This window comes from Diabrotica virgifera, chromosome 8, assembly GCF_917563875.1.
Source record: "Diabrotica virgifera virgifera chromosome 8, PGI_DIABVI_V3a".
NCBI lineage: Eukaryota > Metazoa > Arthropoda > Insecta > Coleoptera > Chrysomelidae > Diabrotica > Diabrotica virgifera.
Window position 1 is genome coordinate 30,667,376 of NC_065450.1, and position 10,835 is coordinate 30,678,210.

At 33.6% G+C, this 10,835-nt stretch overlaps 1 long non-coding RNA gene across 1 annotated transcript; it reads left to right on the forward strand.

The window, feature by feature from the left end:
* The first annotated feature begins 6,964 nt into the window (after positions 1 to 6,964).
* Positions 6,965 to 10,626, forward strand: LOC126889434 (uncharacterized). Its single transcript, XR_007700027.1, has 2 exons — positions 6,965 to 7,345; positions 9,732 to 10,626. It is a non-coding gene; the product is annotated as an uncharacterized LOC126889434 (long non-coding RNA).
* The last annotated feature ends 209 nt before the right edge of the window (positions 10,627 to 10,835 follow it).

Sequence of the window (10,835 nt, forward strand, 5' to 3'; positions counted from 1 at the left end):
TCTTTTAAAAATTTGACACCGTTGGCTTATTTTTCAGTATTTTTCCTTGAATTTTTTCTTGAGTAATTTATGAACTGTAATGAATATGCCTATTTAATTTAAAAATATAATAATTCTACCATGCTTTAAAAAAAAATGTGTTTGGAATATTGATTTCAACCCCTTCGGCCCCCCTTAAGGATAGCTCTGACACGATTTTGATAAGCAACCCATGCTAGAAATATTTGTCTATGTATGAAATTTAATCCGGAAAGCAGATGGGTACATTTTGACTTCGTATTCGGATCTCGTACTATAAAAAGAATGGAGGAGCACAGACTACCAATAATTTCGCTAGAAGGAAAACCAGCTAGCAAGCGTCCACCAGGGAGACCACCAAAAAGATTGAGATATAGCTGGCAGTCTACCTCTCAAGAAATACTTCAACGTCGGAATTAACGGATCGAGAAATCTACAACAAGTATAAGAAGAAGAACATATTTCCATCAATAGTACTCCGCTGAGCTGAATATTATTGAGTCTCTTAGTTTGCTTGCAGAACTGATGAGGACAGTTTCTGCATGTTTTATATTCTGTGTTTTTGCATAGTCACAGTTCACATTATCTTGGTCTATTTTTTCCTATTTTACTTGTTATTGTTTGATTTTACTTGAGTGACCGCCGTTCTTATCCTATTCATAGTTTTCCACGTTTTAAAGTATAGAGAATTGAACCTGGTAACCTGAGTCCATTGAACCTATGGAAGAAGGAAATACTCAGGTGGTTCATCCTGCACTGTTCCAAGGAAGATTTTTCTGGATTTTAGTCGCTTTCATGTACTCTGCAACGCCTCTGCGTGTTGAAGGTTCTGCAAAACCTGCTTTATATAGATTTGAGAGTGGTGTTGGTTTCATGCAACCCGTTAATACTATCCTGCATGTCTAATTTAGCTCAGTATTAACTTGTTTGGTATGGGCAGATTTGCCCCAAACGGGGCACGCATATTGAGCAGTTGAGAAATACAGTACCTGTGCCGTTGTTCTTAAGACGTCAGAACATGCATCCCATTTACTTCCCGTTAGCTTTCTGAGTATGCTGCACCTAGTTGTTACTTTCACTCTCCTTTTTACGCAATATTATCTGTAGGTGAGGGGCCGGTCTAGATTTACTCCAAGAGATATAATAGGTTGGTCTGTGTGTTCTAATGTATTACTATTCCACACAATTTGGAGTTGGCGCTTCGCTTGGCTTCCTTTGCGCGAAGGTGGAAGGTGCAGACTTGGATTTTAGAGGAATTGGGTCTCAAGGAATCCGGCATGTAGTACAGTGTTTCTTACAGTGTAGTGAGTTTTGAGTTTCTCCTCCACTTCGTCAAAACTATTTCCTTGTGAGATCGTCAGCATAGATGAAGTGCTTGGCTTCAGTCTGGGTAGACCAAAACAAATACGGTAGACCACGGTAAGGCAGGTATACATATAGTGCAGTCACTGAAGGTTTTCACCTCCAATTTCGTTGAACCTCCATCGATTTTCATGAAAATTGGTGAGTGGTTAGAGGATACCTCAGGGAACAAAGATGACATGATGCCAACTTGCGGTTTTACCCTGAGGGTGGATGCTTCCCCTTCTCGGGGGGTGAAAATTATTTTATAAAAAATAGTACCATAAGTCGATAGAGAGACTGCTAAGCAAAATTTGTTATATAAAGTTATGAATATAAATCAATACCTTTTGAGTTTTTAAAGATCAAAGATTTTATTTTTTCGTAAAAAAATGCATGTTTTAAAGCTGTTTTTCATGTATAACTCAAAAACTATAAGATTTTACAAAAAAGTTATTATTATCAAAAATGAAGATAATAAAAAATTTAATACACTCCCCACGTAAAGAACTAAACTAGTGTTAACTCAAAGTGAGTTATGGGTAATTGAATGTATATTTTTTTCGACGAGTATTCAAATCTAAGTATTCAAGCTTAAATAACAGGAGAACGATGCATTGTATAAAATATACCTGCTAAGAACTTGTCAAAGTACTTCGAAGTAGCTATCAAATGAGCTCCAGAAGAAGTTAATAACATCAAAATTAAGTAACTAACGATAAGAGAACCCTTTCGAATTTTTTAGGAAAAAGTGAATAATAATAATAATAATAATAACATATGCCATTTCCACAAACATTAAAATTTATAGTAATCCTTACAAAAATTTCTTTATAGTTGCATAACGAATTATTTCAACAATTGTGACCGGTTTAGGATGCATGTTTTTGAAAAAAAAAAATACTTTAAAAATTATCGTAATTTTCATTTTCTTTTTTCAAAAAATGATTTTAGTTTTGTCTGTATCAAATATTCTACCTTGTTTACTATTTCTGTAGGGTAAAAAATAACCGAGATAGAAACGTTTAAAGCTTAAATTTTGCTGCGAGAACAATACAGTGTGTCAATTTTAAAACTTACAATGGCTATATCTCACGAACAAAAGCTGAAAACGAAAAATGCTTGAAACCGTTTTTAGGATAGTAAGGGGGAACTAAAATGACATGAAAGAGAACTCACCCCTATCAACCCCCTAGGCCCCACCCACCACAACCAAAATAGTTTAAATAGCAAACCCCTACTTGTGATACATCATTGAAAAGGCTAAAAAAATGCTATCCAATGATATAAATACTAATTATACACGGTGAAGCAATAATTGTGAAACTTTGGCTTAAATGAAAAATTTAATGAGGTTTTGTTGAACTACAAATTTGATAAAAATGTCAATTAAGTAAATGTTCAAAGTGGGTTCCGTTGTTTTGTAAACAATAATACCATCTATTTTCAAATTCTGCACGAAATTTGACAAATGTTTTTCTAGTAATAGGGCGACATGCTTGAGTAATTATTTCTCGCAATTTCCCAAGTGACGCAAGTTAAGTCTTATAAAAAACTGATTTAAGGCAAAAATGGCAAATTAAGTTTTAATTAACAAAAAAAAATACGAGCGGACACTTACCATTTAAAATAATAGTCCGGGAGATAGCATTACAAATACAAAAGTCATAGTAAGCCAGCTGATATTAACACCCTGTATAATTATTATTTATACCATTGAATAGTACTTTTTATAGTAGGATAGTATATTACTTTTTTCTATGGGGTTACCCTAAATCAGTTGTTTATAAAACTCAACTTGCTCCACTTGGGGAATTGCGAGAAAGAATTACTCAAGCATGTCGCCCTATTACTAGAACATTTGCTAAATTTCGTGCAGAATTTGAAAATAGGCTATATTATTGTTTGCCAAACAACGGAATTCACATTAATATTTACTTAATTGACATTTTTAATAAATTTGTATTTCAACAAAACCTTATTAAATTTTTAATTTAAGCCAAATTTCACAATTATTGCTTCACCCTGTATAATTATTATTTATACCATTGAATAGCATTTTTTATAGCCTTTTCAATGATGTATCACAAGTAGGGGTTTGCAATTTAAACTTTTTTGGTTGTGATGGGTGGGGCCTAGGGGGTTGATGGGGGTGAGTTCTCTTTCATGTCATTTTAGTTCCCCCTTACTATCCTAGAAACGGTTTCAAGCATTTTTCGATATCAGCTTTTGTTCGGGAGATATAGCCCATTGTAAGTTTTAAAATTGACACACTGTATAACCGGGGCCATTTAACCTTTTATTAAAAAAAAGTAAGATCTTTAAAAGATTAAGTTTAACGTGGTTTAATAGCTCTTGAAATTAACTTTTAAATGGTTTTTAGGTGAACCTGATATCTTAAAAATTAACGGAGGTATGTAAAAAAATAACATTATTTGGAAAAATTTTTAATAGATAAATTTTGAAAAATTTTTGGAGCATAAATTTTAATGCTATCGACTCGTTCGATAGCTCATTTGATAGATATTTCTAAGTACTTTGACAAATGTTTAAAAAGTTTATATTATAAAATGCATCATTTTCCCGTTATTTAAGCTTGAATACTTTAGATTTGGGTACTCATCAAAAAAAATATAAATTAAATTACCACTTTTAGTTAACATTAAATGGTTTTTCTATAAGTCTGCCCCACCTTGACTTTACAGTACACGAACATAAGGCAATACAATCCTTAGGGAGTTTTTAGCGCGGCGATGCCGATTTTCTTCAAAAGAATTTTCAATCGAACATTACCAGGGTCCTAAAAATGTAGGGCCCTAAAAATTTTAAATTAAAACTAACCCGTTACAGCCTTGTAGTAAAACAATATTTTTCATTGTTTTTGTGAGTTATTTTCGAAAAGTAATCAGATATTTTATAATTGATATGCGTAAGTAATAACTTTTTTTGGTAAAAAATATTAAAATATCCAACATTAAAAGTGGATCTTGTTCTATGGTTGTTAATTTATGTATTGACAGTAAAGATAGACAGTTCTGAACTAATGTCAAGAAAAATATAAAATAGATTGTCAGTCAAGTTTAAGTAAAGTTTTATATTGCCCTACAGTTGAAAATAAATAAATAAATTATTGATGGCTAGTTCACCTAAATTAAATTATAGCAAAAAATATCAAATAAGCTTATAATTATTACTGATAACATTGTATTGAAAATTTGGATCGTAATTGCAGTTTATTTTTATTCTTAAAAACTGATTTGCTGGCTAAATGGGCGCAGTTCCCAAAGGCCATAAAAAAAGAAAAAAAAACGACTGATTTCCAACTTGAAATTATCGTCATCTTACTGTGTTTACACCAACGAACTGTCGTTTACACTCTCGTTAAAATTTAGTATAAATTGTAGACTTAAAATTAATTTTAGCTAGTTCATTTTTTAGTTAGTTCATTTGATTCGTTTAGATTCGCAGGTCTTTAACACGAACTGTACGGGAGACGCGGAACTTGTGGAAACTCTCACTAAGAAGACATGGAGGAATTTATAAAGGAACTGCGTGAAAAAGTAGATAGAATTTAAGAAAGAGGAATCAGAATAAAAGAAAAATTAGATGGAATCCAAAGTGAGCTTGAACAACTAAAAAATACGAATCAGGAATTTGAAAATGAAAATGAACTCCTAAAACAAGAGCTGCATCAACAAAAAATAGAATAGAACAAATAGAAAGAGATATGAAAAGAAAAAACCTGATAATACACGGCATTGAAGAAACAAGCGATGAGGACACACAAATACTGGTAAACAAAGTACAAGACATCATTAACAAAATGGAAATACCTTGCAAAGCCAACCAAGAGGTCACAGAAATTAGAAGAATAGGAGACAAAACTAGAAATTCTGAAAGACCAGTCGTGGTAGAGCTAAGAAGTGGGAATAAACGAATGGAAATTCTTAAAGCTACATGGAAATTAAAAGGCTCGAAATGGTTTGTCAATGAAGTTAATAATTAACGGAGAGAGTTAATGATTAACGGAGACGAGTACGATATAGACCAGGTCAAAAGATGGAACAGCGACTCCGAGGATTTTAGAGAAGATAATATGGCAGAAACTACAAAGAATAAAACTGGAACGAGAACAGTGAATGAAAGATCACCAAACGGAGACACAGAACTAGATCCAAGAGAAAAAATAAAGAAAGTAAACGAAAATCAAACATTAAAAAACTAGAATTGGAACGGAAACACATTATGACGACAACAGCACGAAAAATGGACAAGGCAATGATACAAAAGGATATGAGAACAAGCAAGATTATCAAAAAGAAAGAAAGAAAGAAAGGGTAATACAAAAAAGAAAAAAAGAGAGGGTGGTGTTATAAGAATAGCGTCATGGAATATAAGAATATTACTTAGAGCAGGAAAACTGGAAGAAATTACATCAGTTCTGATACAGTATAAGGTGGAAATAGTAGCACTGCAGGAAATTAGATGGAAAGGGAAAGGACAAATAGATCAACAGAATGGTACCTTCATACACCCAGGGGAAGAAAAGCAAGGACAACATGGCGTAGGATTCATAGTATTTGGAAATATGAGAGACAAAATAATGGAAGTCAGACTAATAAACAAAAGAATAGCCTACCTAACGATTGAAGCTAAACCGGCAAACATATCCCTACTAAATGTTTATGCACCGACAGAAAATGCGAAAGAGGAGGAAAAAGATCATTTCTACGACACTATGGAAGAAGAGCTAGAAAAAATACCAAAAGAAGATGTGATATTAATATTGGGCGATTTTAATGCACAAATAGGAAAGGAGGATTATATACAGAAAAAAGCAGGCAAACATACAATACATGAGAAAACGAATGACAACGGGCACAGAATATGCAACATGGCGACAGGAAATAATATATCTATCAGAGTCACAAATAGACCAAGTATTAATCTCGAAAAGAAGACAAACAAGTATAATGGATGTGAAAAGCTACAGAGGTGCATGCGGAGATTCAGACCATTTCCTGGTGGTAGCAAAGCTGAGACAAAAGATGAAAGTAATGAGAAGGCAGAAAGAGAGGAATACGAGGTGGAATATCGAAAAATTGAAGGAAGTAAAAGAGATACAAAAGTATGAAGATGAAATAGGTAAAAGAATTGCCGCACTGAATAAGGAAAGTGATGATGTCGAAGAAATATGGGGTGATATTAAAAAAGCAATTAACCACACGGCTGAGACTACATTAGAGACGAAGAAAATTACAAGAAAGAAGGACTGGTTCAATACAGAATGTAAAGAAGCAGTTGAAGAACAAGTAAAAGCACGAAATCAGTGGATGCGGACTCATAAAACTGAACATAGAGACATGTACGAGCAAAAAAGAAAGGAAAGCAACAAAGTAATAAGACAACATAGTGACAAAGTGGTCTCCGGCCGGAAGGAGACGAAGAGGAAGACCGAGGTCCAAATGGTTGGAAGAGGTGAAGCGAGATCTAGAGGGCATGGGAATTAGAAATGCAGAAGAAAAAGCAAGAGACAGAAAGAGCTTTAACCGGATATGTAATGCAGTGTAAGAAAGAGAAGAATGGAGGACTGATCCACGTGTAGCAGTCACGTTACTAATTAAATTAATTCAAGTAAAATTGGATGAATAATACCCCTCCGTGACGCCCATGATCGAATTAGAACGACTTGTTACCAGAAGAGGGCTTTCGTTCCCACGTTGTCGATGTGATCGATTTTCGATACGGACAGTAGGTCAGGTAGCTCGCCATTGATACGTAGTGATTTTTGATAATTGTGGACGAATCTGGGAAAAATATGGCATAGAAGTTAAATATTCTACATAAACATCATTGAACAACCAAGAAAAGTTACCAGTAAATCTCTAGAGGGTATTTAGGAAGCCGATTGATATAAAAGAATGTAAAAATATACCACGTGGAATTTGCCGTGAGAGAGGTAGTTTCACTACGTATCATATCCCAGGTAATATAATTAAATTATTTATTCTTATAACATCGCTTTTGGAATACATATAGGTACATCATATTTTTTTTTGTTTGTCACCAAACATATTAAAATCGTAGTTTCATGTCCTTCTATCATTTTTTGTATTCAATAGCCGGTAGTTTTTGTATCATTTTTTTTTCTAAGTACAGTGGAACCTCGATAACTCGGATTAATCGGGACCGCGGCCGATCCGGGTTATCGAAAATCCGGGTTAGCCGGAGAATATGGTAAAAATTAATAAAATACGGTATACTTATAGATAAACTCCGTTAGAATTGAAATAACATGAAATATATATAAATATGCACAGTACCCACACATCTAAATTACTAAAAACAGGCAAACACAAACGTAAGCAAACGAAAGCGAACAATACAAGAGTGTATTACACACAATACAGTCACCACAATCGGAACGATGTTATGTTATTTAAGAACAGTGAAAACTAAAGACCATTGTTTAAAAAATAATTTTTTTAATAGTCTATTTTAAACAATGCTAAGACAGTTTGATATAAATATGTAAAGGAATACATACTACAGACAGGTGCCTGTTGTTTCTGCCGGCGTGTGCCATGAGTCATTTTTACTATCGTATCAAACTACACAAATACTATCGTAGTTCAAACTACACAAATACAAATTATCTCTCAAATATTATATTACATACATTTTTATTGTTGAAATGTTTATCTGATAATTATTTTTGTTACGTTGGGATGTCCACGAGTTACTTCACGCAAAGATCCCTATAGGTTCAAAATTAAATTATAGAAAATAACTTTCGATTACAGAAAATTACCCCTATTAAAAATACGCAAGTGTAGTTTAAAACAAAGTTTTTATTTGGATGTTATCCGAAGAATGTTACAAACTCGACTGACTTAAAAACATAATATCCAATATCTACACATTCCTTAAAACTGCAATACATTCTTATCATAGGTTTCAATCTCAAGTGGGCTAGTAAGCCCATCATCCCTTCACCTTAAAACAACGAAAAACAAACCATATGGCTCGCCGTATGTATAAAGCAGAAATATCTTTTAAACACGGACACTGCCATATACTGACTCGACAATTTTGATGGGTAATAAGCCACAATTAAATTGAAAAATAATTTTATTAACGTTTCGACGCCCAAATCGGGTGTCGTCAAAATACAAATGAACTGAAAATCAAAATGTTTATCTGATGAAAATCGGTACGGGTTAGCCGGACTTCCGGGTTATCGGGGGCCGACTTATCGGGGTTCCACTGTACAATAAAAAGTTCTAGCTTTGGGAAACGGTATATACGCGCAAGCGCAAAAATATCTTGAAGTGACACTGACTAAATTGACAAGTTTGACAAGGCATAACCTAATGTTTATTCTAATATTTATTAGTACTTTTACCTAATGGTAGGGGAGCAAAGTATGCTAAATGTGCAGTCACTCGAGCGCTTTGGGGACTTATTGGGTTGTGAAGAGTAGGTTCTAAAACCAAAAAAAGTTAAGTAAAGTTTTCCATTTTAGTGGGCGCTTGCCATTTTTTAATTTAATTTTCCATTTCCAACAATCGTTTTTTCCGATTATAACGCCATCTATCCATAATTCGAAAAAATGTTTCGAATAAAAGTTACTTATTTTTACGTAAGGAATCCAAATCTGCAATAAAGAATGAGGGCTCCTATTTAAGATTTTAAAGTAACCCCCCACCACACATCCGTGGGGGGTCGTGTTTGGTACCATTCGATAGATTTTTCAAAAATATTGAATAAGTGTATTTTACAGTTTTTCGATCTGATGTTCATTTCGCGAAATATCGCGGGATTCGTATTTAAAATATTAAATTTACCCCCCACCCCTCTCCGTGGGAAGTCGTGTTTGGTATCATTCGATAGATTTTTAAAAAATATTGGGAATATATTTTTTAGTTTTTCGATCTGTCATTCATTTCGCGAAATATTCGCTTTTTTCTTGTGAAACTTTGGGACTCACCCATTTCCTTACGCCAGGCTCAAATCGTCAGATTTTTGAAATATACACTCTTTTGCATGTACTTAACTTACCTTATCTTAATCTGACAATTTCGAGTTTTTTTAAGGATAGATTTTTTTTTCGGGCCCCCCTTAACGAACTCCCTTGTGTTAAGAGCCAATATATGGTAGAGGTACATCTGTAGGGTACCAGGTTTCTCCCATATGCTAATCTGACGCGCTCGAGTAACTGCAAAAATCCCCGCTTGGGCTCCCCTACCATAATTAGCACTATTACCTAATGTTTTTGACAGTAATGTTTTGTTTGAGTTCGGTGAGGATGGATGTTAGCTGTTGCAATTATTATACGGAGAGGGCCTAAATTTCTCAAATGTTTATTTTAGGTTCGTCTACATTCTATAGTTGTTACAAGCTATAGTCACCTTTTGTTTTTTTTTGGAATGGTTTGGATAACAATAAGATAACTCAAGCACCATTACCTAACCTTACCGTCACCAGCATAGCAGCCGTTTTTGCTTTATTCCCAACAGACTTCCAAATTCGTTGGATTTTGGTAGCGCCTTGAAGGAACACCCTTATAGGACCTTTTTTTTGTGGAAACTTCTGTTGGATAAGTTAAGTTTTTATCTATCTAAATATATTGATTCTTGCTCTCTTGTATTTAGAAGCAATGTAAGCTTTTATATGCATATTTAAGTACCTATACTACATATAGTTTTTGTAGTAAATAAGGGAGTTTTGATTAACAAACTGATACTTTAAACTGAACAAACCAGGTAATGGTAAATAATAATAATAAAGTAAATTAATCTAAAATTTTGTTAAGGGAAGGGGTCATTATTTGTAGAGGTTTTAAATAAAGTGGAAAAGTTTTATGTTATAAATTTTCAAATAATATTTGTATAAAGAGCATCTGACCGTACTCATTTTTTCTTGATAGCTATATATATCTCCCAGTGTCTGTGCGTAAACATAGTATTTACACACAGATCTGGCATTTAGGTAGTTTGGACACCTGTCAGTCCTATTGATTATTAGATTGCATAACTAACCTTAGTGTTAAGACCCTCTAGCTTTCTCACGGACTTTGATTTTGTTTTCCCTAGTACCTTTTGGCTTTGCGCAGTAGCAGTGATATTTTATTTGTTAGTGGCTGTCAGGTCGTATTCTACTTTAACACCACTCACTGTTACTGTTATTCAGTTTTATATAGATATGTCAAGTATTGATATATAATATATGTTGTTGAAATAAATAAGAATATATTTGTTGTTACTATTTTTTGCTATTATTTCAGTTCCTACTAACAGTAACTATAGCAGCACAAGGTAATTATTGAATTTTTTTTCAGGAAATTGTATTAAGTGTCATTTATTTAGCTTATTTCTTATTGTTCATTACTTCAAAAAAAAAATCTCAACCATTGTTGAGTTGGCGCCCATTCTTCTTCTCTCTTTATCGTCCTTTTACATTGATCTATCTCCAGT